This window comes from Ctenocephalides felis, unplaced genomic scaffold (genome assembly GCF_003426905.1).
Source record: "Ctenocephalides felis isolate EL2017-DRISC unplaced genomic scaffold, ASM342690v1 CF-g0.4_SCAFFOLD_01492, whole genome shotgun sequence".
In the NCBI taxonomy this organism is placed as follows: Eukaryota; Metazoa; Arthropoda; class Insecta; order Siphonaptera; family Pulicidae; genus Ctenocephalides; species Ctenocephalides felis.
This window is the reverse complement of record NW_020537646.1, coordinates 34,339,675-34,367,467: the sequence shown is the minus strand read 5'-3', so window position 1 is coordinate 34,367,467 and position 27,793 is coordinate 34,339,675. Positions and strand designations below refer to the sequence as shown.

Sequence of the window (27,793 nt, the reverse complement as noted above, 5' to 3'; positions counted from 1 at the left end):
TTTAACGTTCATAATTCTCAATATCGATTGTAATAAATCTAATATATCTAAACGACAAATATAAAATATTTATTGCTATAAATCATCTTAATGTACCTATTTATGAGATAATAAAGATCTCAAATCATTTCGTCCAACTATCTTTTCTTGTGAGAAGCGAAAATGATTTATAACGAAATCATATGGTGAACTCGTATTGGATTCGATTATTTAAAACTGTGTTTTAAATTTATGCCAAGAGTAACGTTAAAATCACACGATGTAGCACCTTTACGATATTTTTATTCAAGTTTCGTCCGCAGATTATGGAGAAAGTGGTGATCGACAGAAATTGATTTTTTATATCGAATGAGAAAAAATATTGTAATAAAAATACCTTCCACTTTATTAATAATAATACCTTTTATATGTACTTTCAATTATTATTATTATTAACGCTATATGCTATTGTCAATCTTTAATTCAAACATTTAATTCAAACATTTAACAACTTGATAGACTATTCCTATATTAAAATGTATGCAATAGAAAATATTAAAAAATATATAGAGCTCTACAACATATACAAGCACAACAAAAATTATTTCTATCATAAATAAAGTTAAGAAATTTAAATAAGCACTTTTTATTTGTTCCTCTAGAGTCTAGAGTGTTATTTTCAAAAGGTTACCTTTAATAATTTTAACAAAAATGTATAATTTTTTATAAATTGTTTATTTTTGCGATTATAAAATTATTTCATGAAAATTTATATAATGATTGATCAAGTTTTTACGGTTAGTTTTTTTATTATACGATCTCTACTGCATTATTTTACTACGATAGTAAATCAAAATGACGAAGACATATGAATCACTAAAATAGTATGGGATTTCCCAACTCATTCATGTTTTCTGAAGAAAGTGTTTTTTTATACAAGATTATATGGCGTATGATAAATCGATGTTTTGCGTGTTTTACTATGGCTAGACTAATTTAAAGTGAAAAAAATAACTCTTCATTAATTGATTCTATAAACATTTTGGCACAAAAAACTTAACCATATAAAATTAGATAGAGTTTAATTTAATAAAATGAGATTCATTGAAATTGAAGCGTTTATGGAGTTTTTAATATAAATTCTAACGTATGAAAATAATCATTTCAGTCCATTTCAACTTTATAAATCATTTGAAAAATTCACCTTTCAGTAGTAGAAGTTGAATCATAATACCATATTTTAAATTAATATAACCTCATAAAACAAATTTTTTATAATTTTGCCTTTATTACTACTACCAGGATTCTGATATAGATTATAACTACAACCACCAATAATTTATTGTTGTATTTTAGATTTGGCTGGTATTATTTTAATATTATTATATAAATTTATCGTAAGGTGAATATTGAGTAAAACAATGATGAGAAATTCATATTATAAACTGTTGTAATATAATAATGCATGTTACAAAGTTACATTTTATTTACTGGTTATTTCAAAATAATAGCAAAATACATAAATATAAGAAAAATTGTGCAAATGATTATTTTATGAAAAAATATATTAATAATGTACTATCTATATATATTTCATAGTTAATTAGTTAGTGCATCTATGGATAATTCAAATTAAAAGTTTCTTTTAAACTTAGCCTCGAGTTGAAAAATCATATACATATAAATGTAACTATATAAATAAGTAAATTCCTACTATAAATCGTCGTTACTTAAATTGTTCAAAATATAAAGTTTGTTTGTACAATAGTAATAGTAATCAATATTTTCCTAGTGTGGTGATTTTTTCCTTTAGCTAAGCTTTTAATTGCGTTTTTTCTGCTCACTCAAGACTCCTAATTATAATATATTTTGAGGGTTGACGTAACAAGACTTTAATCACAAAAAAAAACAAAAAGCAGATAAAATGATATACTTTTATACAAAAGTGAAATTGATTTATTTTTTCAGAAATTGGACACCACAATTATAATATCAACAATGCACCAGATTCTGGAAAACCTGAAAAAGTTGAAAATGTTGAATACACAAGAGTCAATTGAGATTGGTGAGTTATTACATTTATTAAATTATAATTATCAATTATTAAAATTATAAACATACTTCTGAAATGAAACTAATAACATCTCTATACGTTAAGCTGCAATGGAAATTTTCCTTATTTTTATCTACAATTTTCATTAGTGTTTTCAATAATCGTATGGCATGATTTGATTTGATTTTGAAGAAATAAAGCATGTTATATATTTTGGATTATAAAATTGTGATAGGAAAAGTACATATAAAATGACAAGTTGCATTGTTTTTTAATGGCATTTTTTTATTTAATAATATTAATAAGTCCCAATCGTTTTTACTCTTCTTTGGTTGATTGACTACCATTTACATTGTTTTTTAATTAAACAGGCACTATAATAACATATTTATCAAGGAAAAATGCAACTAATTATAAGAACCATTTTTGTCAAAGGGAACAAATCATACATTGTAACAAAACCGAAGACTTTTGAAACAAATGCAAGTCTCTTTTTTTACCGGTGGATATTTTTGGTCTATTTTAACAATTATATCTTGCACATTCAGAGTAGAAGTTCAGAGTCAATCACCTTTGAGAAATTTTTTCTTTCTATAATGCTTGAGAATTAGTACTAAGTCATTTTGTCTATTTTATATGTATGTCATATTACCCGAAAGTGATCAAAAATACATATTTAATCAAAGTTTTATCAAATATCTAGCAACAAAATTAATTGAAATCAATAATTACAAATATTAATATATAAGATCCAACAACTTGAGTAAAAAAGATTCAAAATAAACTTTTCAAGACGCGAAACACGTTTGAACTGATTACTGCGACAAGACTGTGACAATGACGCTCAACATCTGACACATTTGTGTTTATAGTCTCCATCACGTTATAGAGTCGCGGAAACGTTACTCTAATCATCTATTTTGGAAATAGGGTCAATTCGATTTGATGTATCATTTTGTAGATATACCCTTTTGATCGCTTTTTCTCTATTAGTACTCAAAAACGATGATAACGAATATACTTAAATCAATTTTTCAAATAATTTTAATTACTATTATTATTTATATAAATTTTATTATAAATATAAATAATGTTTTAATTTGAATTTAAAGATTTGTGTTTATATCAATTTTTTCTATAACAAAGCTTTCGTTCGAACAATCGGACATCACTAATAAGAAGGTCAGTCGTACGCGATGGCATCGGGGTCACTGGACACGTCTTACACATTTCTTCTATCTATCGTTCGTTCTCTTACACACCTGTGTGTTTGGTTATGATACGCTTACGTATTTTAATTGCAGATCATCTCTATTAAATTAAAATTAATGCAAATTTTTGTTTCGATTAGGATTATTTCGATTTTGACAGAAAATAAGATATTCATTGACTTCGTGGGATATTATTATAAACGTCCGAAAATCGAAAATGAAAATTTTTGCATATATTCGCGTTTCAGAGGTTTATGAATATTTTGGCATACCTTAGGAAAAAAAGATTTGTGTGTGTGTATGGATACAATTTTTCATCCACGTAATCGATTAAATGCAATCAAAAAGCAATCGATTTTTATTAATCGGGAAACATGCTGATTAGTATGAAGCAAAGTGTGCAGAAAATGGTAGTTAAGCTTTTGAGAGAACAGGGCATCCGATTTGAATGATTCAAAGTTAGTTTTTGGCAAAGACAAGCCTTACTCTTTCAGAGACAAGGAGTTAAAATTGTAGAAATTGCAGTTTTCGAGATAATAAAGCTCCCGATTCGAATAATTCAAAAAACATTTTGCTTATGAAGAAACGGTTAATTTGGAAGAACAAAACAACTTCCCCAAAATTAAAATTAATTTAAAATATAATTCGAATTTTAATTTTAATTCCAGCTTAAATTCCAAAACTTTCGCATATAAATAATTTTCTCTTCAAATAAATAATTTTAATTTTGCAATTCAGTTTATATAATGCTTGAGTGAGAAAAAGAAGAGAGAATGTTAGGTAGAGAACTTTTCATAAAATTGCATATAAACTACTATTTCTAAAATATTTCAAGTTGCCAGTGTTTAATTTTGTTTTTCAAAATTATACAGTCCGCCACATTCTTTTATCCAGATTGAAATTGTGTTTAATTTTTGTAAAATATGCTTATTGTACAGTATGTGCCCCAAATATTTTCGAAATTATACATTCTATCATATTTTTTATTCCCTTAAATTATAAGCTATCTTCATTCTAGGCATTTGGTAATTTTTCTGATATTGCACATGCAATTATGCATTCACAGTGGCATTCATTTCATAATAATAGAATGCTGCCAAATGCCTTAGTTACATTTATAAAAAAATGTTTCGAACTTAATATTACAATTTCTATATCAATGCTAGTACAAGTATTGTACAAAATAAATCAATATTTTTCAATTGAATTTAAATGTATCCTATATAATATTTCGGCGTAGAATTCTAAGAGAATTATTATTTTTTATATAATAAATTAATATTTAACTAGTGGGGTGTATGGCATCGTGCCTTAAGGCAAATTGCTGGAACTTCCCGTACCGTAACGAAAAGTTCGAGGAATACTGAATGTTTTCAAATAGATTATTATTAATATTGTAACATTGTCTAATATTTATAGGAATTATATAAACTGAATTGCAAAGTTAAAATTATTTGTTTAAAGTATATTAAAACTTTAGTCAGAATTAAAAATAAAATCTGAATTATTTTCGATATACAAAAAAAAAACTAAAGAAAAAATTAAACAATTTTTTTTTCCAAAATCAATTATTTTGTTAAAACAAGCTGAAAGTTCTTTGAATCATTTAAATTGGACGCTTAGTTCTCTCAAAAACTGCCGTTCTTTGCACATTTAGCTCTGTATCTTCGAAATGGCTGGGCTTACCATTGCCAAAAATTAATAATCACTTTTCCCAATCATTACTAATTGAATATTTTTTACATCATTCAAATCGGATGCTCCGGTCACTCAAAAACTCGATTTCTATTTTCTGCACTCTTTGCTCCGTATCTCCGTAACGGCTGGACCTGCCTTTGCCAAAAACTCTTCAGCACATTTCCCTATCAATAGGAATCGAATGTTTTTTTTAACCATTCAAATCGGTTGATCCGTGCGCCCAAAAACGTGGACGAAAAATTGTATCCATACATACATACACACACACATCCATTTTTTCTGAGGTATGCCAAAATGTTCAGAAACCCTCAAAACGTCGAGAAATGTAAAAATTTTCAATTTCGATTTTCGGTCCATTACAATAACTTACCCTTTGTTTAATCAATTTGTAATAGAATTTCATAATATTTCAGGTGCAATAGGATGAAATGTTGATCTAAAAACTATAAAACTCTCGTTTTTAAGAATTCCATACATAAAAATAGAAATTGAGCTTGATTCATGTTTATGCTAATCTAGAAAACCAAATTCTAGATTTTTTTCTTGAAAAAGTTCAATATTAAGGGTAAAGCAATTAAAAAATTTGAAGTATTGAAAGAAATATTACTTGATTATAGTTATAGTTGTTCATACTTTTCTTGTTGATTATTTTGACTCTACTGGGTGAATTTCTAAAAGCCCTGTACCTGTCAGCAAATAACCTCATGGAACCCAAGGTTCAGATTGGTTATAAGAAATAAATAAAAAGAAATATTTTGACAACGATCAAAACTTTATTTATATATGAATTCCTGTATTTATTAATATCTTGAAGATATTTAAACGTCTATTTAAACAAAAACATTCAAATACTGAACAAAAGCAAAAAAATATTTTTTTATGAAAAAATATAGATTTTTAAAATAATTCGATTTATACAGAGCCCATTCAGCAGCTTTTGCATCTCTCACCTACGCACTTCCAGATAATTTCTCATTGAATAATATCGACGTATCGATTTCACAAAGAAATGTACGTAATGATGTCATCTTAAATTTGCGTAAAATCAATAAAACGACAATTGATGACATTCCAAGGCTTATTGCTTCACCTCAAATATGTTATGAATGAAAATTGTTATTCGTAATTTGCGAGACGATGAAATTATTTATAAACGCTCTAATTATATAGCACGGTTGAAAGTGACAAGCCGATAATTTTAACGTATTGTGCTAGAAAAAAATACAAACTCACTATAGATTGAATTCGAAAGTAATTTATTTAATTGCTAATTATTCTCAATCATTAAGGTATTCGAAAGCAAAAAACAAGTTCAAAAGTTTCACAATCGAAAACAAAATAACTACTATTATCGCATGGACGCAGTAATTGAAAATTTGAGAAAAATTTTAATAGAGTTGTTTATATGCTTAGGTTTCTTATCATTTGCAAAACTTTTGATGCATTTAGTTTTTAAATATTTTAATATACTTTCAATATACAATAGGTATAATTGTGATACATTTCTATTTTAAATTACACTCGAAAATCAGTTTTTTGACTTGTTCCTAATTTCAACGTCTTAATTAGGTAATTTAGATCATAAAGTACAATGATTATAAAGCACAATGATTTCATCTATAATTTAATACGTAATTTCTGTTATGTTATAAAATGAAGCCAAGTTTATGACATTACTAACACATTAGATATTCAATTAATAATACATAAAATCAAAATTAATTATAAATTATATATGAATATAATAGAAATTCTCTTTTAACATGGCTTGTGATAAAATAATGTTGTGATAAAACATTAAATCTTTAATGGCTTATTTTACCCCAAAACTAATAAATATCAATACATGAGAATAGAAGATGATAATTCAGAAATAATGCATAAGAAAAAATTACATGTTAAAAGCATAATATTTCAACTACACTAATATTCAAGTCTTATGTATTTTTTTTTAACAGAAAGTGGCAACGCATTGTTTTATGCCCACTTTTTAAGTACCAGTAGGATAAGTTATAGTAATGGGCCAAAAATCGAAAATGAATATTTTTGAATATCTTCAGGTTTCAGTGGTTTCTGAACATTTTGGCATACTTCAGAATAAATTGATGTGTGTGTAGAAATAATTTTTCGTCGACAATTTTGGGCGTACGGATAAACCAATTTGAATGGTTCAAAAAATATTCGATTCCTATTGATGAGGAATTGTGCTGATTAGTTATTGGCAAAGACAGGTCCAGCGGTCAGTGTCAGTTTTTAAGGGAACGGATCAACCACTTTGAATGATTTGGCGAGAAGTAGTGATTAGATTTAGGCAAAGGCAGATATAACTTTTTTGGAGATACGAAGCTAAATGTGCAAAAGTAATGGCAATTGTTAGAGAACTAAGCATCCCATTTGAATGATATAGAAAAATTTCTGCTTGTGTTTTTATCTCATTTTTGTAGATTTTGATCAATTTTGAATGATTTGGCGAGAAGTAGTGATTAGATTTAGGCAAAGGCAGATACAACCCTTTTGGAGATACGGAGCTAAATGTGCAAAAAATGAGCAGTTTTTAGAGAACTAAGCATCCGATTTGAATGATATAGAAAAATTTGTGCTTGTGTTTTTTATCTCATTTTTCTTAGATTTTGATTTTTAAAAAAATATTCGGATTTTAACTCTAATTCTAGCTAAAGTCCTAGACATCACTTACTTACTTCAAATAAATAATTTTAACTTTGCAATTCAGTTTATATAATACTAGAAATATTAGACATTATTCTTTATTTTAAATCCGATTGATTAAGTTTTGTTTATTTTATTTTTATAATATAAGAATAATGAAAGTTACATTACATTACGTTTATAATAATCAATGTGAAAACATTTAAGATATTTCTCGAAATTTCATTGAGGCACGGAAAGTTGCAGCAAATTGCCTTAAGGCACGATGCCATACACCACTTTTTAATTTTTTTTATATTAGTTACAATTAAATATTATACTGTTTTTTTAAATATTTTATTTTTTAATGATTATTTAGTTAATTGTGATTGAAAAAAATTAAATAAATTCTAACAATATTCTTTAATACCAATCAATAAATGATTCTCTATTTAACGTGTTTATTGAGGAAATAGTTACATATCTCGTAAATAGATAATAAATTGTATTTATTTCATAACCTTCTCTATAGTCCAGAAGTGTTTTAAAATTTCATAAAGAATAGTTTGATGTAAGAGTCGCGAAAAAAGTGTGTCAGTAACGCCGCGTTGCGGGTTCGCGCGGCCGTTATGTTTATTAATTCTTAAACATTCGCAATTCGCTGATTCACAGACCTGAACGATGGACGAGATTCAGAAAATCTATTCTTTTCAGTGCCAGTTATCTGTTATACTTTAATAATAAATCTACAATGAAAATGTAATCTGAATAGTTCCATAAAATCCTTTGTTATTGATCTGGAAATATTCAATTGTTATTCTTATAATATATACCTTGTAGTACATCTGCATAGATATAGGGGGAACTTCCTGAGTGCCGGACACCTAAGGTTATTTATAAATAAATCAAAAAATATTTTACGAAGTGTTTATTAAATTATGACTTATGTTAAATAACAAAGTTAGAAATCAAACTAAATTAACAAAAACGAAATCTTTGCTAAACAATAATTAATACTATCAATCAAACTTTGGTAACAAAAAATATGATTTTACAAAGTGGCACCTAGTACCGGACATTTCAAAATAACCAGCATTGAACAAATAAGTAGCTATCTCCACACTCTGGAATGTCTGCACATTTGTGTTTGACGAATATTCCTAGATATTGCAGAAAAAACACTCTCATCTGGAGTGCATCATAAGATTTTAATTCTTTGGCTAGAAAATACGGAAAATGGGGGCACTCATGAAGAACAAAATTAAATAATCAGAATAAATTACGTCAATTCTCACAAGAAATATAAATATGTTTACTTCAGGTGCTAAGGGACAACTTAGTGTCCGGTGCTAAGGGACAGACAATTTCGTTCATTTTGTGGTACCTACCAAAATTGTTTAAAATGTCTAATACTACTCTACCATTTTACGGATAACAATCAAGTACTACTTTTATTTTTGAATGGCACTAAAATATACATGCATAAATACACTAGAAATACTTCCATTGATATTTAGGTGACGCCGTGTTTTTGCCCCTAGAACAACAAAGGGTTTATCCCGCCGTGGCAGTGTGCGTCACAGGTGAGTCTTGGCGCGTGATCCTGCACTTGTGTGCCCCCCGCGCCCATTTCACTTGTATTTTGAAATAAAAAGATGTATACTCGCTGAAATAATACGTGTTAAATAGAGTGTCTGGCTTTAGGTGCCGTCTGGGGTTGCGGGACTTTCCCCTACATATTTTATATTTTATCAAATAAAATAAAAGCCCATTTTTATAAATAAGTTTTTTCTTCACTTTCTTATTTGCTCTCTGCTAATCACGATAAAAATTAAATGAAAACAGTTGATCTGTGCTCTCAAAATTGCACACACTCGCTCACATACATATACACACTTCTAGGCTGTGGAAATGCCTAATGGCAAACTATACAAATCCCGTAGAATATGTTATAGTAAAGTAAAAATGAAAAAATTTTCATATTTTCACGTTTCATAGGTTTCTAAACATTTTGGCATAACTCAGAAAAAATGGATGAGCGTGTGTGTGTGTATGTCCGCATTTTTGTCCACGTTTTTGGGCGCACGGATCAACCGATTTAAATGGTTCAAAAAACATTCGATTCCTATTGATAGGGAGATGTGCTGATTAGTTTTTGGCAAAAGCAGATCCAGCCATTTCAAACATACAGAGCTAAATGCAAGAGAAATGGCAGTTTTTGAAAGAGTTAAGCATCCGATTTGAATGATTCAAAAAACTTTCTGCTGGTTTTGACGAAATACTTGCTTTTGGACAAAAATTTTTTTGAAACAAAATTTTGTTTTGTATATCGAAAATAATTCAGATTTTAAATTGAATTCTGGCAAATGTTCTGAAGCTCACTTATATACTTTAAATAAATAATTTTAACTTTGTAATTTAGTTTATATAATTCTTATAAATATTTGACAATGTTACAGTATTTATAATAATCTATTTGAAAACATTTAATAATCCTTGAACATTTTGTTACGCTGCGGTAAGTTCCAGCAATTTGACTTAAGGCGAGATGCCATACACCATTAGTTTATTTCATGCGATGATATCTCAATTCAATATGATGAAGCTTAACGCAATAATTAAAAAACAACAGTAATTCAACGAGAAATTACTAAAATATTTTGCTTTTTTATAGACAAAATTGATATGAGATAATGAATAGAGAACAAATTATCAAAATTTTGAATTTGTTCGCATAGAGAAGTTTTGAAATAAGCAAATTATCTATTTATTAATCATTCTATAAGTTGTTAATCAAAAATATGCACTTAAACTTTCTTCATCTTCACTTTATATAGTTAAAAAATGCTTGAATTAATTAATTGTGAATGGATTACGAAAATGTTCATTAAAATCAAGTAACTAGATCTTTATTCACAGATAATTATTAAATACGATTTATACTATTTTTTTATACAAAATATATTTAGGAGAAAATTAGGAAAATTCGAAAAAAATCAACTACTGATTATAAACAAAGGATTTTCTTCGATGAATCTGATGTAAATATATAGTAATTAATACTATGTAGAAATTAGTTTTTGCAAGGAATTGAAACAGATTTACATAATGCTGTATTTATGAAAATTTTAATATTTCCTAATAAAGATAAGGAAGGATAATCAAGTTGCAGTAAAATATAATCCTTATAAAAACTGCATTTCCTTGTGTTTTGTGACAACTGCATTTCTATAGTATCGTGTTCTACAAGTTTTAGAATTGCTGGAAGGCAATCTTAATGTTAGTGATGGGATTGATTGACAGCCATTTCAATATCAATATCAACAGTATTGTGTATTTGTTACGTCCAAAGAACTATTTTCAAGATCGGTGTCAACGCCACATCCCGTATGCAATTATTATGCATTTGACCTACATGACGACTGACGAACGACTTACATGACTTCATCAATGGGAAAGAAATTTTCTACAGTTTTTGCTGAAAATAATATAAGCAAAATAGAGGTGATCAATCAACTGCACACACTTAGTATATATTAATAATAAATAACATAATATTTCTACGAGCTGGAAATTAATGATTCATTATTCACTTTTATTAACACTTAATTTATAAATTAACTAGTGGTGTATCGTGTCGTAAGGCAAATTACTGGAACTTCTCGTACTTTTGAAAACTTAAAAAGTCCTTAGATATTAAATCTTCAAAAAAATAAAAAATAGAGTACACATCAAAAAAGAAAATTAGTAGTGCATGGCATCGTGCTTTAAGGCAAATTGCTGAAATATTCAAAGAATATTAAATGTTTTTAAATGAATTATTATAAATACTGTAACTTGCATTATTCGTATTTTATGGACAAACTAGTGGGCCGTACCAAAAATTATTAATTTTTTAAAAGATTAACATTTTTGAAAAAAATATACTCTGAAAAATTAGATTTTTGAGAAACTATAAATTTTTGACAAAAATTTACTTTTTTTTGAAAAAAAAGACTTTGAAGAAAGGGGTATTTTAAAATATTTTGGAAATTCTGATCTTTTTTCAAAGTAATCGTACTGCTTTAACAACATAGAGACGAAATATCGAAGCGCATAAGCGCTGCGCCGCCGTCTAACGGATAAGCATTGGTACGAAACCCATAATTTTAATAATAAGTATAAAATTTATACTTATTATTAAAATCTCTATAAAATATCTGATGTGCATATGTCTAATGATCATTTTTGATCGCCAGATGGCATTTTTACTAGATCTCCGAAACCGCTAGACCTGCCTTTATGAAAATTTGATCAGTCTTTCATCTTGTTAATACAAGTAAAATGTTTTTTGAATTATTCAAATCGGACGCTCCGTTCTCTTAAAAACGGAGTTACCGTTTTTGTCACTTTTTGCCTAATATCTTCGGAACGGCTAGACCTGCCTTCGCCAAAAACTAATCCGCACGTCTCCTTATCAATATGAATCGAATGTTTTTTGAATTATTCAAATCCGAACACACATACACACGCAAACACATACATCCATTTTTTCTAAGGTATGCCAAAATATTCAGAAACCTCTGAAACGTAAAGATATATAAAAATTTTTATTTTCGATTTTTTGCGATTGCTATAACTTAGCCTACGAAAAGTTAAAAATATCTAATTTTGAAATTTTTTTAAACTTTTTTTTCTGAATCTCCAAAATCGCTGGACCTGCCTTTTCAAAAAGCAATCAATTGTTCATGACGCCAATACAAGTAAAATGTTAAACTATTCAAATTATATGCTGCATTTTCTCACAAACTTAATTTTAAGTTGGACCCGTCTTTGCCAAAAAGTAACAGCACGTCTCCTTATTAATAGGAATCGAATGTTTTTTGAATATTTCAAATCAGTTGATTCGTGCTCCCGAAAACGTGGACGAAGCATTGTATCCATAAATACATACAAATTGTTCATAAACCTTCAAAAACGTGAAGATTAAAAAAAAATCGATTTTTGGACGATTACTATAACTTACTTTACGGGAGTTAATTACAGATCTTGAAGTTTGATTTTTATTCACCAACTATGACTGCTCTAGGTTGAAGTCTATATTATTACCATGTATATTAGAAATTTCAATTTATGAATTTATTAAATTTATTTAATATCCGCATATAGACAAGTTCTAGCAAATTGACTCAAAACACACTGCCCTACACAATTCGCTAAAAATGATTTTCATGTGTCCTATATAAGTCTCAATGATTATTATTAAATATTTCGGCAGCCTAGAAATATCTACTTAGTCATGTTTCCTCATTAGATAAAATACAGTAATGGCACATTAGAAAATAAGAAATTTTTTTAACACGGCATGACTTCACCATTAAATGCCAAACTGATATATTAATTTAATATTTACGAAACACCTGATAGGCGATGTAAGCTTTCTATGACATACAATCCTGGTTCAATAATATCTATCTATACAGTTAAATTGGTCATTGGCAAATAATATTGCCGACACAGATGTAGGAAGTAAACAAATACTTGGTTTTAGATGTGGGAAGTTAAACTTTTATAGTTTGGAGATATTATACAAATTATTACTATAATAACTAAACCAAATATCTATGACAGTATTACAAAATTCTCTATTAGCTTGCAAAATTGTCTTTTATCGAACAAAATATTTAATATTATTTTCAAGTCGGAATTGGAAGAATGTGTTGGAATATCTACTGTTTAATATGAAATTCAGTTTAAATTTTTGTACTAGTCTGGTATCCAAAATCCTTTTTAAATGTTATCAGCATAAAAATTTTTAGACTATAAATGTTTAGATAAAACTGTAATTTTTAGCACGTATTGAACAAATATGCCACCCTAACATTAATACCCAATTTTTAATATATCAAAATATGTATTATTGAAATAAAAAAAAATATAATACTACTAACAAAAAGTATATCAATTAATCTTTTCATATTTGAAGTTGGGAGTTTCTCTATTATGATACCATCAGCCAGAAATGAATCCATTAGATGAAGATATAGCCTATCATAAACAGTTGAATTTTAAAAACTCTGCCACTTAACATTTTTTCATATTTTATTAGCTGATTTGTTGCAAATTATCATATTTCAGATACTACTTAATAAAATAGTATTTGTAATTTCCTTTGTAAATAGTGTTTTCTTATGTAGGAAGATACTTTTATAAATTGGGTATCTGGGTATAAAATGATTAAATCAACAAATAAAATGTGTAAAATCTTTAAGTTTGCAATTGTTTACAAATCGATTAAATGGTTGATTGTTGCTTATTTTTATATTCAAAAGAGCGCTGAAGAAAATTAATTGCTTTTGGTAATTAATTTAATTATCATTGAATGATATAATAGAATTATCTATGGAGACTAATTTGCTTTAATTTTTGTTCAAATGGAGTTTTAGTTTGGATGAAGAGCAAATATCCCTAAGAAATGATAATGAAAATATGCTACTTTGAAGATTTTGAGAAACAAAATTGTTTTTTTATACACGGTTATACAAGTCATTAATATTTTTTGATATTGAATTCAATTGTCTGAATATTGTTTATATCTTTAGAGCCATGGATACTTCAGAGTTTTTCTACACATTTTTCATGTGTAAAGATATAAACATCTTGCGTCTATCACATCTCAATGAAAGCGGTTAAATTTTCACGACTTTCCACTATTTAACTTTCTAATTTATTGTAAATCTCACAGGTTTACATTGAAGCATATAAAGTTTTTGCAAAAATCTTTTTCATATTGTAAAATAGCTTTTAGAAATCTTATTGACAAGACGGTGAATATGGATAAATTGAATTTTGATTCAGAAATACGATCGAGTAAGAAGTAAGCTTTTTTATTCAGAGGAAAGAATTTCTGTAAATGTAAATCAGTATTAACTTTAATATTCGTAACCATGAACCCAAGTAGAAACAAATCGTGGCGCAATATTATACTTTATATAGGCTCTATGTAGTTTAGCAATATTGCTTTAATGCAGTGTTGATAAACAATATTAAAATCCCATTCAAAACTAATATAAGCTCAATATTAAAAACCAAAGATTAATATAAATAATCAATTTTTACCCTACCCTAAATAAAATAAGAATAGTACATTGAATTGATAAAATTGTACTTGAATATATTAAAAATGAATTTTTATCAAATAATTTCAAAATTTTCTAAAATTAACTAATGAATTATTTTTTGGTAGTTTTGTACTTGATATATTAAGAAACATTCGAATTGCATTGGCTTTAAATTTTGCAGTACCTATCTACTAATCACCTTATCAAGATAATTAATAATTCTATCAGGGATGTACTCGTATAATAATATTATTAATTATATGGACGCGTCATACTAAGAATATATGCGTATTTCCAAATGCGTCAAATATAAAAAGTAATTAGATTTTTTATAAAAATATTGTTTTGACCATATGCATTTAAACATAATGTTATCAACAATAATTATGTATATTATGCGTATTACAAATTATTTAAAAATATTAGTAAAGAAACCACAAAACGTTTTCAAACTATCATAAATAATTTATTGCTGAAGAGCTAATAGCACCCATTGCCTATAAAATAAAATGCATTTCAATAAATCTTGTTTATCGCCAAATATCAGTAAGGTTAATATAATCAATTTTTGTTTTGTATATGGAATGCAAAAATGTATGCACAATTTGCCAGTGAAATAAAACACTATCAGAATATTATGAAAAATATATTGTATGGATGCACTTATAATCTGCATCACAACAAATGGTTGTAATTTTGATAAAACTTTCATTTCAACCGCATAAAATTGAATGAAATCATACCTATTGGAAAATATCAATAAGGATGTCATCAAATACATTCTAGATTTTATAAAATCCGTGCAAGAATTTCATTACATAAACGTGGAATGAAACCGATCGATAGATTCTGTTATTGGAAATAGTGTTCTTGCTCTCTCAAACTTAACTGACCATTATACAGTAGTTCATTACAAAGAAATTTCAACTGTGTAAATACGAAATCTCTCGAAGTCGATGTCAGACATGAAGAAATTGCATTTCGAAGGCATCCGACGATGTTAAAATTCAAGGCGCGTTTCGTTACATTACCGAACGGACGACAGCGGGCCAACGGCTCAAGTGTTTGGCCTAATTTCTTACACCATAACTTTTGTATGCATGCGCTTTTTAAGGCACATTTGATGACAAACATTCATAATATTACACACATCAAACATTACACACGATTACACAAATTAAACAGAAGGATAAATAGCTAGTTGGTAATTTATGAACTTCTACAAAGCAGTCGTCAACAAGATTCTAATATTTTGGAAGATACTCTTTGTAGAATCAAAAATAATTATGTTTTCATTTTTCTATTTCTTTTATTAATAGCAACCAAAACATTAGTTACCTTCTATGAGTTATTTTGATTGATATTTAAAAAATATAATTATAGATAATAGTTACCTCAGTATTTACTACTAGATGCAATTTTACTGAATAAAGTTATTTGACTACATTTTTTTAATCTTCTTACTGATTTGAGGTGATTTTCTAATTTGTGATAATGATTAGTGGATCTTGTTTTTGTAAAGTCTTTAAAATATAGCACTTTCAGATTACCATGCAGAATTTGATTGCTCATGTACAAGAGTGCATCTTTCATCATTTTATGGTCCGCTGTGTCAATGCCACATTAGGTTTGCTAGAGCAACCCCAAAGGTCTATTCCGTATGACCTTTAGAAGAATTATTATCGTTTAATAAAAAAATATTTTGTTTTCGAGCGCTTATTTTGAAACTCTGGATTTGATAGTTTTGATTTTAATTATGACGTGGTGCTTCCATGTTAGTCTGGGTTCTAGATGCACACCTAGTTAAGATAAGAATTATTATCGTTTAACAAAAAAAATATTTTGTTTTCGAGCGCTTATTTTGAAACTCTGGATTTGATAGTTTTGATTTTAATTATGACGTGGTGCTTCCATGTTAGTCTGGGTTCTAGATGCACACCTAGTTAAGATAAGAATTATTATCGTTTAATAAAAAAATATTTTGTTTTCGAGCGCTTATTTTGAAACTCTGGATTTGATAGTTTTGATTTTAATTATGACGTGGTGCTTCCATGTTAGTCTGGGTTCTAGATGCACACCTAGTTAATAAACACAATGACTTGATTATGTCTTGATTTCTTTGACTTTTCACTGGATTCTACAAAAGAAGATACCTACAGTAATTTTTCATGTTTCCGTTTTCACTTACTTGTATCAGAGCTGTTATCTTCTATATATATAAAAATAAGTCGGGTTTTCCTTCCTGACGTAATAACTCCAGAACGCACGAACCGATTTTGACAATTTTGCATTCGTTGGAAAGGTCTCGGGCTCCGCAAGGTTTATAGCTAAGAAAATTAGTGCATGGCATCGTACCTTAATGCAAATTGCTGGAACTTCACGCACCGTAATTAAAAATTCGAGTAATAAAAATAATCAACAATTGTTTGAAATAATTTCAAATAGATTATCTTCTATATATATATATATAAAAATAAGTCTATTTAGTATTAAGTCGGTTTAGGTCAGTTCTGCCCATTATTTTTTAGTAGGTACCATAGTACTAGAATTATCCTCTTTATTGACCTTCCAGAAATGATATAAAAAATATTTTTATTTCAGAATAATCAACATGTAATCAGATTTGAATAAATGTTTAACAATAAATGGAATTTTTAAAACAAATAAAGTGATCGTTTTTAATCTCACCATTATATAAAATCAATAACATATTGCTCTATTTAATTTTAGCCAAAGTCATACTACAAAATAATTTTCAATTTTAAATCATCGTCGGTGAGTAATAATATTAGGTATTAATTATTATATACTCTATATTTGGTGTAAATTGTCTAGACTTAATAAGGAATTACCTGAAGTTTTCACTTTACTTCATGTGATTACGATCATAATTTAATCGAAAAAAAAAAATGAAATTAAAACGAAGTCTTATGGACAAAATTCATTCTTATTTTTACATTGCACATTGTAAAATATTCATGCCTTAATATTCTTATTATTCTTGCCTTATCATCCACTTGTTCCATTTTATCACAGATTAATTTAACTTATATTATTTTAAATATTTTAATTTAAATTAAACCTGTTTAATAATTTTCAATATTTATTAACTAAAGCGCCAATTAACCTTGGTTATTCTATTTTGTAACAACAAATAATAAATTTAGAAACGCATTAATACTTGTGTTGCAATAAATAGCTCTTTATAATTAAATATAAATTATACCAAATCAATAAAAAATGCATCTGAATCATGCATTGAATAAGTCGCAATATTTAATTTGTTTATCTGGAATTCCATATATGTACATAGTATTTTATATAATTGTTACGATTTATATGCATATCTATTTTGAATTAATATTATTTTTATTGCATTTTTTATATTTGAATAAGAATGCAGAACGTTTCTGAAATCTAGTTGACAATTTAACAATTGAAAATTAAAAATGTTTTGAAATTGATTACACTAAATGAATAAAAGTTATTAACAATTATTTTTAGGGCTTATCCGTGGTTTAGTGGTATGAGCTTTAATCTTTCAATCCGATTCAGCGGATTTATCAGTTTCGATTCTAGCCACGGAGAGGTTGATATCAAGAAGTAGTGATATCGGTTAGCAGATTCATCTAATTAAAAACCCATTAAAAAGATTCTAATAATAAAATTGATTAAATTTAGAAGAGCAACCGTTGAGTTGCCTTTTGAAAACGTTACTAAGGATCACATTAAACACATCACCTCATAAAACTGTTAAATTCTAATCGCTAAACAAAAGATAAAATTTATGTTTTCATTTTATTGTCAAATAAAAATTGAAAATATTTCAATGTGTGCCATACTAAATTGGTCATTTTATTATAAACTAGTTGCTCTATAAAAACTATATGGAAACGGATAAAGATTCGACGCAAATTTAATAAAAAACCTTCAGTTACGGTCAATATGTAATGAAAAATATTTAAATTTATGTCTTCATTTTTGTTTTCAGATAAGATAGTATATTTTCAAGGATAATGCATTTAGGACTTTATGCTCAAACAAAAATTTATTTAAAAAAATATTGTAATTATATGAAATTATACTACTATCATAATATTTAGATTCATTAGTACAATGTTAGCATAGTTTGAATATTTGCGATAAGCATAAAGCATAAAAACATAATTTATTTTTGTAAATGTATATGGAAGATAATGGATTGTCCTAAACGTTAATGAAAAATATTATCCAATATTAAATATTCATATTAAGTAAAAAACTGAAATAAAATTTAACCACCAAAACTTTGAAGAAAATTGATTAGTTCCTTTTATTAGTTAATCAAAAACTTGAGAAGATACAATATAGAGTTAAATGATATAGTATTATATATGCATAAATATATACCAAGAATTTCAAAATTTTCAAAGATTTAGATATGGACTTAATATATTATTTGCTATCAAAATTTTACACATTATATGAATATTACAGAATGCATAGATAATAACTTACTTTTTGTATACTAAACAAGGATGTAAACAAATAAGCTATTCATATAATGTAATTTATACTGCATTTTCTAACATGTTTATTATAAAAGCAGCAAAATTAATGCATTTCATTTAATTATTCCATTGTTAATTGATTGAGTCCGTATCGTGTTAATTATCAGAACATGGAAAATCTATTGCTTTCATTTAATTTTATTCAAATTTTTATTTACACCGTTTATTTATTATTATGAGCGTTTTGATATAAATAGAACTGGATTATAATACTTGAAATAAAAAAATATTTATAGTGATAAGAATTTATGTCGTATTAAACTGTTAAAGAATGAAAATTACGTGTCTCAAATTATAAATTAAACTTGTAATTATTCTAGTACTAAAATATTATAGTACACATATACATACACATATATTATAGTCAGTATTGTTGTTTAGGTTTATCTAACTTTCTCCTTAAGTTGAATAAACAACGAATCATTTGCGGTTCATTGAAAAAGCAATTAATCTTTAAAATTAAAATTATAATGATTTATGAGACAAACTGGTTTTCTGAATGCTCTGGGAATTATTTGTTAAAAATTTTTTTGTATTATGATGTTTAGTAACGTATATGATAATAATAATCTGATTAACTGCTATTATATAATATTTTAGTTAGTCTTTAGTACTATTCAAGAAAATGCAAATAGAAAATGTCGAACCTACGAGAAACCACAACATCATTTTTTTATTGGACTTTTCTTTGCTATCTTATAGAAGATATTATTTCTGTATTTATTGCTATAATGAACATTAGATAAAAATATGTTTGCACCTATGGTATTCGAAAAATATGATTGCATTTGTCTTATTTAATTAACCACCAATGAGAAAATTGAGTCTTAGACTAGGTTCTTTAAACACATTATATATATTAAAATTTTCAAAATTACTATTGAAAAATGTAATAGAAAAATATTCTCTTTTTCTAAATTATTATCACTTATTTTTTGAATGTCACTAATTTTTTAAGCTATGTGATGCAATTTGTTTTACCGTATACTTAATTGTTCATCAAAATTGTTTTTATAGAATTTAATATACTTGAAAGTATAATAGCTGCAATTTTTGGAAGATTACGAAATACGTGAATTTAACTTTTATATATTACTTAGTTTGATGTTTATTACATATGAATTTTTACACTTATATGAAATAATATGATGAATAAATATCTCAATAAACTAATGCAGAAATTTATAAATTACTTAGACATTAAAATGAAAAATCATTTCATTAAATATGAGTTTTTTCATATAAAATCTTTCATAGCGTTTGATCTTATCTAATACTTTACGACTATCAAAATACTTAATTTTTTTCTACTAATTATTACTTGAAGCAATATTTTTTTTATTCACATCTTCATTTAAAATCTATATGTTCGTATTTTCATTTTATTATATTGGCCATGAAGGTGGCAATCTTCATGGCATTGATCTTTTACACCGGTTAGCTGCTACCCTGTAGAGGGAGTAGCGTGATTTGGATCGGACTTATTTTTCTCACTTCTTAAACTGAAGTTAGCTTAACAACATATGTAATAAATATACAATAAGGATATTTTTTTCAATTAGGCCCTAGTAACAAATCATTAGTGTTATAAACACTTGGAACAAATACATAAATTGTACCAACAAATCGGTGCTTATTACAGTCCACACCTACAAAGGTTAAATTATAACCTAACAAGTTTATCGAAGGAGAGACTAAATACGCATACACACCATGTTGAAATATTTTTTTCTAATTACAATTTAAAGCTATTTATATCTTATTCACATTTCCTATCTGAATTATATAACAATTGCCTAAACATTTCTCTCTAATTATTATTTGTAGCTATATCTTTCTTATTAACATTTCCATCTAAATACTGAGCCAAAATGTCCAAATATATTTTCCAATTATTACTTAAAGCTGTATTTCCATCATAAATCCGTATAACTTCACAAATTAATATTTCTTTGATGAATAATGAACAAATATTATTGCTAAGGAACCGAATCGAATGAGAGTTTAATTAAATGAAGACCCGCTGCGTTCGTACGAATCAATTTAACTTTAAATGGTTTCGATACGCAAATTCGCTTTTGGTCCTTAATCTGAAACAATCTATTTATTGAATTCACATCAAACAGCATATATTTCAACTGAATCACCGGAATAATTAAATTATACTACTACAATTCTATATAGTACAAATCCAGATATATTGTACATTTTTATTTAAGGATTATAGTAATTAATAAAAGCTTTTATGCAATACAATAATTTTGAAGATAATTGCCTATGTATAAAACTTAGTGTAAAATCCTTTGGTTTATTAATACATCTGTAAATAAATTTTAAAATATTATATTTTTAATTTTTTTTTGTTATAATTTATTTTTCTTAATCAAGACTTTAATTTTAGAATATTAATGATTAATGATATGAATTAACAAAATATTTATCAATTACTCAATATATTGACTTTAATTTAATTTAAAACCATGCTAAAGTAATTACGACGTTGATTTCGGTCGCTTATTATTTGTGTCTTAGTAAAATATTTACAAATAGCATTTGAATTATATTTAAACATTTAAGTAATAAATAACACATAATCAATAATGTGCGTCATTAGTAGAACTAATTTATAAAGAATGCAATGTAAATCCTGTTTTGGATTAGTTCATTTATTTGTTTATTGATATTAAAAAATAGTTCATATTTTAGCAAGAAGATTTGATTTGCTTACATTGATTTTTGAATCATTCGATACAAAAATTGAAAAGTTTTGTGTGTAGCAAAATATTACATCTTGTCTACATTTTTTCTAAAAATGTCTGCAAAAATTGGGATTTAAATTCTATTCTAAAAGGAACATGATAAATTTTATATTTTTTGCAATATTAATTAAAACCGTATATATGCCTACTCTATCAAAATCTATGAAGCATTATATCATATTGCGCAGAATAAATTAAATTAAATGTATTAACAATTATTATTATTAACGAATAATTAAACGAGTTACTATTTTTCACCGAATTAAGTAAAAATAATTCCATAACTGTAGTTCATTATTTCACAATTAATAAATTTCTATAAAAAGTGCAACTTTACAAACTTACCACTGATTTGAGTCTAGTTGTAATAATTCATTCTTTACCAATTTTGGGAAATTTGAGTTTTTTCTAAGTAATTTTTGTCATACATCACTGAAAGTTATAATTACGATAATACAAATTAAATATGTGATGTCTCTTATAAATAAATAGTATAAAATAACTTTTTACCACGAATCAACGTAAACTACATTCCATATTTTATCTAATCTTCTTCTTCACTTAAGTCTGTATATAATTATTGTATGTTACAACTTGCCCCAAGGTTTTTTTTAACTACTTTAATGCCAGGTGTGATATTTTCGCGTTATTCAAGATGACAATTCAAATAATTTAGCAATCTCAAAAAATGCAGCACGTTATCAAACATTCAATAAATGAGAAAACTTTAATGCCAGGTGTGATATTTTCGCGTTATTCAAGATGACAATTCAAATAATTTAGCAATCTCAAAAAACGCAGCACGTTATCAAACATTCAAAAAATGAAAAAATGAAAAAAAATGAGATATGTAAAATTTAACCCTTTGGACTCGAATGCCGCCGATTAATAATAACGCAAACCGGAATTTTATGATAGATCAATTTTGTTGCCTGTCAAAAATGACGTACCTGCACAGTTCTGTTTATTCCGTTCGCCTGCAGGACAGTAGCTGACACTAAGGTGCAGGATGGTACAATTGAGCCAAAAATTATTTTAATATTATTTAAGATCCTATTAAAAATCGCCATTTACCTCTATTACCTATAGCCCCTAGCACTTCTATATATGTATGTTTATTATTTCTTTCCCATTGATCGTCAAATATATTTTTCAAGAGATGGCTTTTGTTTTATCATTTTCGATATTATGACACTGCAACAATATTAGTGAAAGGCATCCCATGTAATTTGGAAGTGTGGTGATGATATTAAACTCTGGTCTAGAGATTCATTTCGCAAGCGTTAAAATATACAGCTCCGATTTACACACTTCCTGCTCGTGCTGGATTACGACAATTAAGACGACTGTAACGGATATTTGATCAAAAATCGGCAAAAATATTATGAAATTTTTTGTTGCCGGCTGTTTATTTCATTCATATAACATTTAACGGAACTGCGTTATACAATATGGGCAGTGCGTGGTGCAAGTGGAAAAACTTGCACTCAGTCCTTGCAACCTCAGGAATTCGAGGTGGATTTGTATTTGGAACTAGTGGTACATGGCATCAAGCCTTAAGGCAAATTGCTCGAACTTTGCGTAACATAATTAAATATTCGAGTAGAAAACGATAAATGTTGATCAATGTATAATAAAAATTCTTTTTAAATATCTTCCCAAAAATTTAACCAATTATTCATTTTGTCAATACAAATAAAATGTTTTTTTAACAATTCAAATCAGGCGCTCTGTTACTTCAAAAACATAATTACGAATTTTGGCACTTCGCCGAAAACTAATCAGCACGTCTCCCCATTACGAATCTTTTTTGAATCATTCAAATGATCCATACGCCTAAAATCGTGGACGAAAAATTGTCTCTAAACATAAATACATACACACACATACATCATTTTTTTCTTAGATATGCCAAAATGTTCAGAAACCTTTGAAACGTCAAGATATGTAAAAAAAATTATTTTCGATTTTTTTGCGATTACTATAACTTACCCTACGATAAGTTAAAGATAGATTAAAATATATTTCCAAGAAAAAATATAAAGATCGCCGTGGTGAAAATTAAGGACGTGGGCTAGAATAAATAATCCTCAGTCTCGGATTCGATTCCAACATGGGTCAACTCGATATCAGGCACTATGAGAACAAATTTGCATTTTATAGATTATAGATCTAAAATAAAATTTCATGCGACAACTCTTTTATAGGATTAACTCATATAAAAATATGAAGTCAAAAAATAAGTATAGTCATATATCATAACTATAATCGAATAATTACTGGGTTTCCTTTCAAAAACAACATACAATAAGATGACAAAACAACAACTGAATATTATTTGCAAAATAAAACATCGATACTAATTAACCAAGTGCCCAATTGAAATGGTTAAAATGTAAAAAATAATAATTGTCTTACAACTGGAAGATTTTATTTTTGGTATTTAATGCATTGCCCTGTAGGTTTTGAGTTTTTAGTCATAATTTGCTATTATTGTAAAATAATGGTTTAAAATTAAATTCACGTCCCAAAAAAGTTAATTGCTGGACAAAGACATTTGATGTCTCTGTAACAGTCATGGAACCAATATTGCAAAATTTTGATCCAAACCCATTAAGCGTTTAAGAGCAACTGGTCTTGATTCATAGGTCCCGGGTTCGAGAGCCACTTCGAGCTGCCTGTTATAAGGCAGCAGTGGCAACGATTTTCACTTGGAAATATAGATAGCAATATATTTCCAAGTTAAAATAGCCCTTAATCCGGCATTGCTGCACCAATATAAAAAGTCAGCCCTTTTAGATCAATTCTAATAATAAAAGTCATCAAATATGGATTACCATCTAAAAATACGAAGTGAGGAAAATTTTCAGCCCAACAGATAAAAGAAACTATTTATTTGTCGAAGATGCTAAATGACCTTTGTTTGATAGTACTTGATTCCTAACCATGTCTAATTATGTTCCATGATAGTTGTTACGACTTATTCTATAGCAATCAGAACGATACCAAACTATTAGTTTCATATTTGATACATTAATGAATTTAATTAAATTATAATAATGTTGAATTCTGTTTGTTATAATCGTTATATATAATTATATGTTTGTACGAAGCATTATAAATTATGTTTATAAATAACTTGTGTATTAATCTACATCCTAAATTATTACATCGTATTAGTTAATTAATGTTTTGATTAGATTCTTAAAATTGATTAATTATATAATCATTATATACGATTGGCATAAGTGCTAATGGCATATTGATGTGATTATGAAGATATTTCATTCGGGGTAAATTTTAAATATTTTAATAATAAGGCTGATAATAAGATTTATATTTTTAACATCTGGTTTGTTGAGACAGCATGCATTTAAATTATTAAATTATTTTCTTGTAGAAGATTCAGAAATATTGAAGTATGTCAAGATATAACGAGTGACATAATGAACAAGTTTATATTAAATTGAGTGTTTTTGGAGATACTGTAATATTTGCTCAACTTTTTAATTATACATGGAATATAATAGCTTTATCAATTATCTAAAATAATCTGCATCTTGTAGTAATTGTTTTTCTTTTTACACATCAACGCAATGGGATTAAAAATTATTCAACTAACCCTTTATGAGCCGAATATTGATAACAAAATTAAGGTAGCAAGAAATCAGTAATTATAAGCCTTTATATACATATGAAAAACAAAAAATCTGTTTAAACCATTTTTTCGGTATTAATGAATTATGTGACTTTGGGGTCATAAAGGCCTATAATATTCGCACTTCTCTGTATGAAAATGTTCAGGTTAAAAAGCCTTGCAAAGGTCATAAATATTAATAACATTATAGAATTAAGATTTATGTGTCATTTTATAAAAAGTAAGAATTATTTGATAAAATTTTGAAAAATTTGAAATGTAACCTGAAAGATACGAGTGCCCCGGGGGGGTTAATATACAAAATTAAGTACTGACTATAAATTAAATTGTGGCCATAAGCTAAGTTTAAGAAAATCGAATCGCGCGTAGAACAATTTAAATCCTAATAACATTTCTCAGCACAATGGTTTTCTAAATTTCACAAACTTTTAACATATTAATCTATAAATCCATTACTACATAACAAGCAAAGTACAGATAAACTCAACGCGTATGCATTCAAGTAAGTGTACAAATTTAGGAGAAATTGCTCTTGCATCATTCTGTCCGCGGTATTTCTTTTTACGAAACGCCTCATTACATAATATTACATAGCGCTGAAAAAAAATTGTGTTTATAAAAAATATATAGTAGACTCACATTGCGCGGTTCTTTACTTTCTTCTTTTTCACTAGAATTACAATACGACACGCAGCTCGATGCCACCTGATTAAGTCTTCAGATTTCTGTGTCCCACTTTTTTACAGCGGTAATACTTAGTTTTTTGTAAAATATTTTTTGGATTATTTATTGTCACAAATCACAACACTTTTTGAAGGTAATGTAAAATTTTGATTTATGTTCAACACTTGAGTCACACCAATGGGGTAATTATTTGAAAACACTTGTACTAAAAATTTTGAGGAAAATATATTTTTTTGGATTTTAAAAAAACTTGTTAATTTATTATTTGGCACCTGAGAAAATAAAATAATTAGTGAGGAATAATAACATTTTTTTGGAATTTTTATCAAACTTGAAAATTTTGAACTACATGTGTGTGAGAAAATTTTGTTTAATGTAATGGAATTGACATAATTGGATGACAATTGTAATATATTTTATTTTAAAATATGACTAAAATAGTAAAAAATTGCAAAATGTAGATAGCAAGAATCTTTTCAATATAAAGCACCAATATTGGTGTTTATTTTAAAAATAACAATATTTAAAAAAAAATATATATATATTGAAATTTTACACAAAATGCATTTAAATTAAAATTTTTCCGAATAAAATTTATTTTATTATAAAAATTTTATATTATCGATTTTCTCTATTTATTGACTTGTGTCAATACCTTTCGAGCACATATCACTTTGGATATCCGATACTGACTGAGTACTGAAGAAGTTGAAGACCATGTCTTAACACGGTTCTTCGAGACAACAATGTTTATTTTAGAGAGGGACGCATTACGCGAGAGAAAGAGAGGCGAACACCCGGACTAAATAACGGAACGTAGTCGAATGCGTAGAACCGATACACGTCTGCTACTTCTGATTTTTAACTTTTACCTTTTACCGAAATCGGAAGTAACGTCAGAACGGTGGAGGATCCCGGCAAGAAAGAATCGAATTCGATTTAGGTCAACATCGATTGATATATTTATTATTTTTTCAAATGTTATAATTTATTAACTTCCCGTAGGGCAAGTTATAGTAATCGCAAAAAAATCGAAAATGAAAATTTGTATATATCTTTACGTTTCAGAGGTTTCTGAACATTTTGGCATACCTTAGAAAAAATTGATGTATGTGTGTGTGTGTATGTTTGTGCGGATACAAATTTTCGTCGACTATTTCCGGAACACGGATCAACCGATTTGAATAATTCAAAAAGTATTCGATTCGTATTGATAAGGAGACGTGCTGATTAGTTTTTGGCGAAGGCAGGTCCAGCCGTTTTGGAGATACGGAGCAAAGAGTGCAGAAAATAGAAATCGAGTTTTTGAGAGAACGGAGCATCCAATTTGAATGATCTAAAAAATATTCAATTAGTAATGATTGATAGAAGTGGTTGTTAGTTTTTGGCAAAGGCAGTCCCACCCATTTCGAAGATACAAAGCTAAATGTGTAAAAAATGGCAGTTTTTGAGAGT

At 27.3% G+C, this 27,793-nt stretch overlaps 1 protein-coding gene across 1 annotated transcript in view; it reads right to left on the bottom strand.

The window, feature by feature from the left end:
* LOC113370540 (fatty acyl-CoA reductase wat-like) overlaps positions 1-26,415 on the bottom strand; it is a 73,771-nt gene extending 47,356 nt beyond the window's left edge. The window contains exon 1 of the mRNA XM_026611218.1: positions 26,294-26,415. The gene's annotated coding sequence lies outside the window, so the exon portion shown is untranslated. The remainder of the gene's footprint in view (positions 1-26,293) is intronic.
* Positions 26,416-27,793: the final 1,378 nt, after the last annotated feature.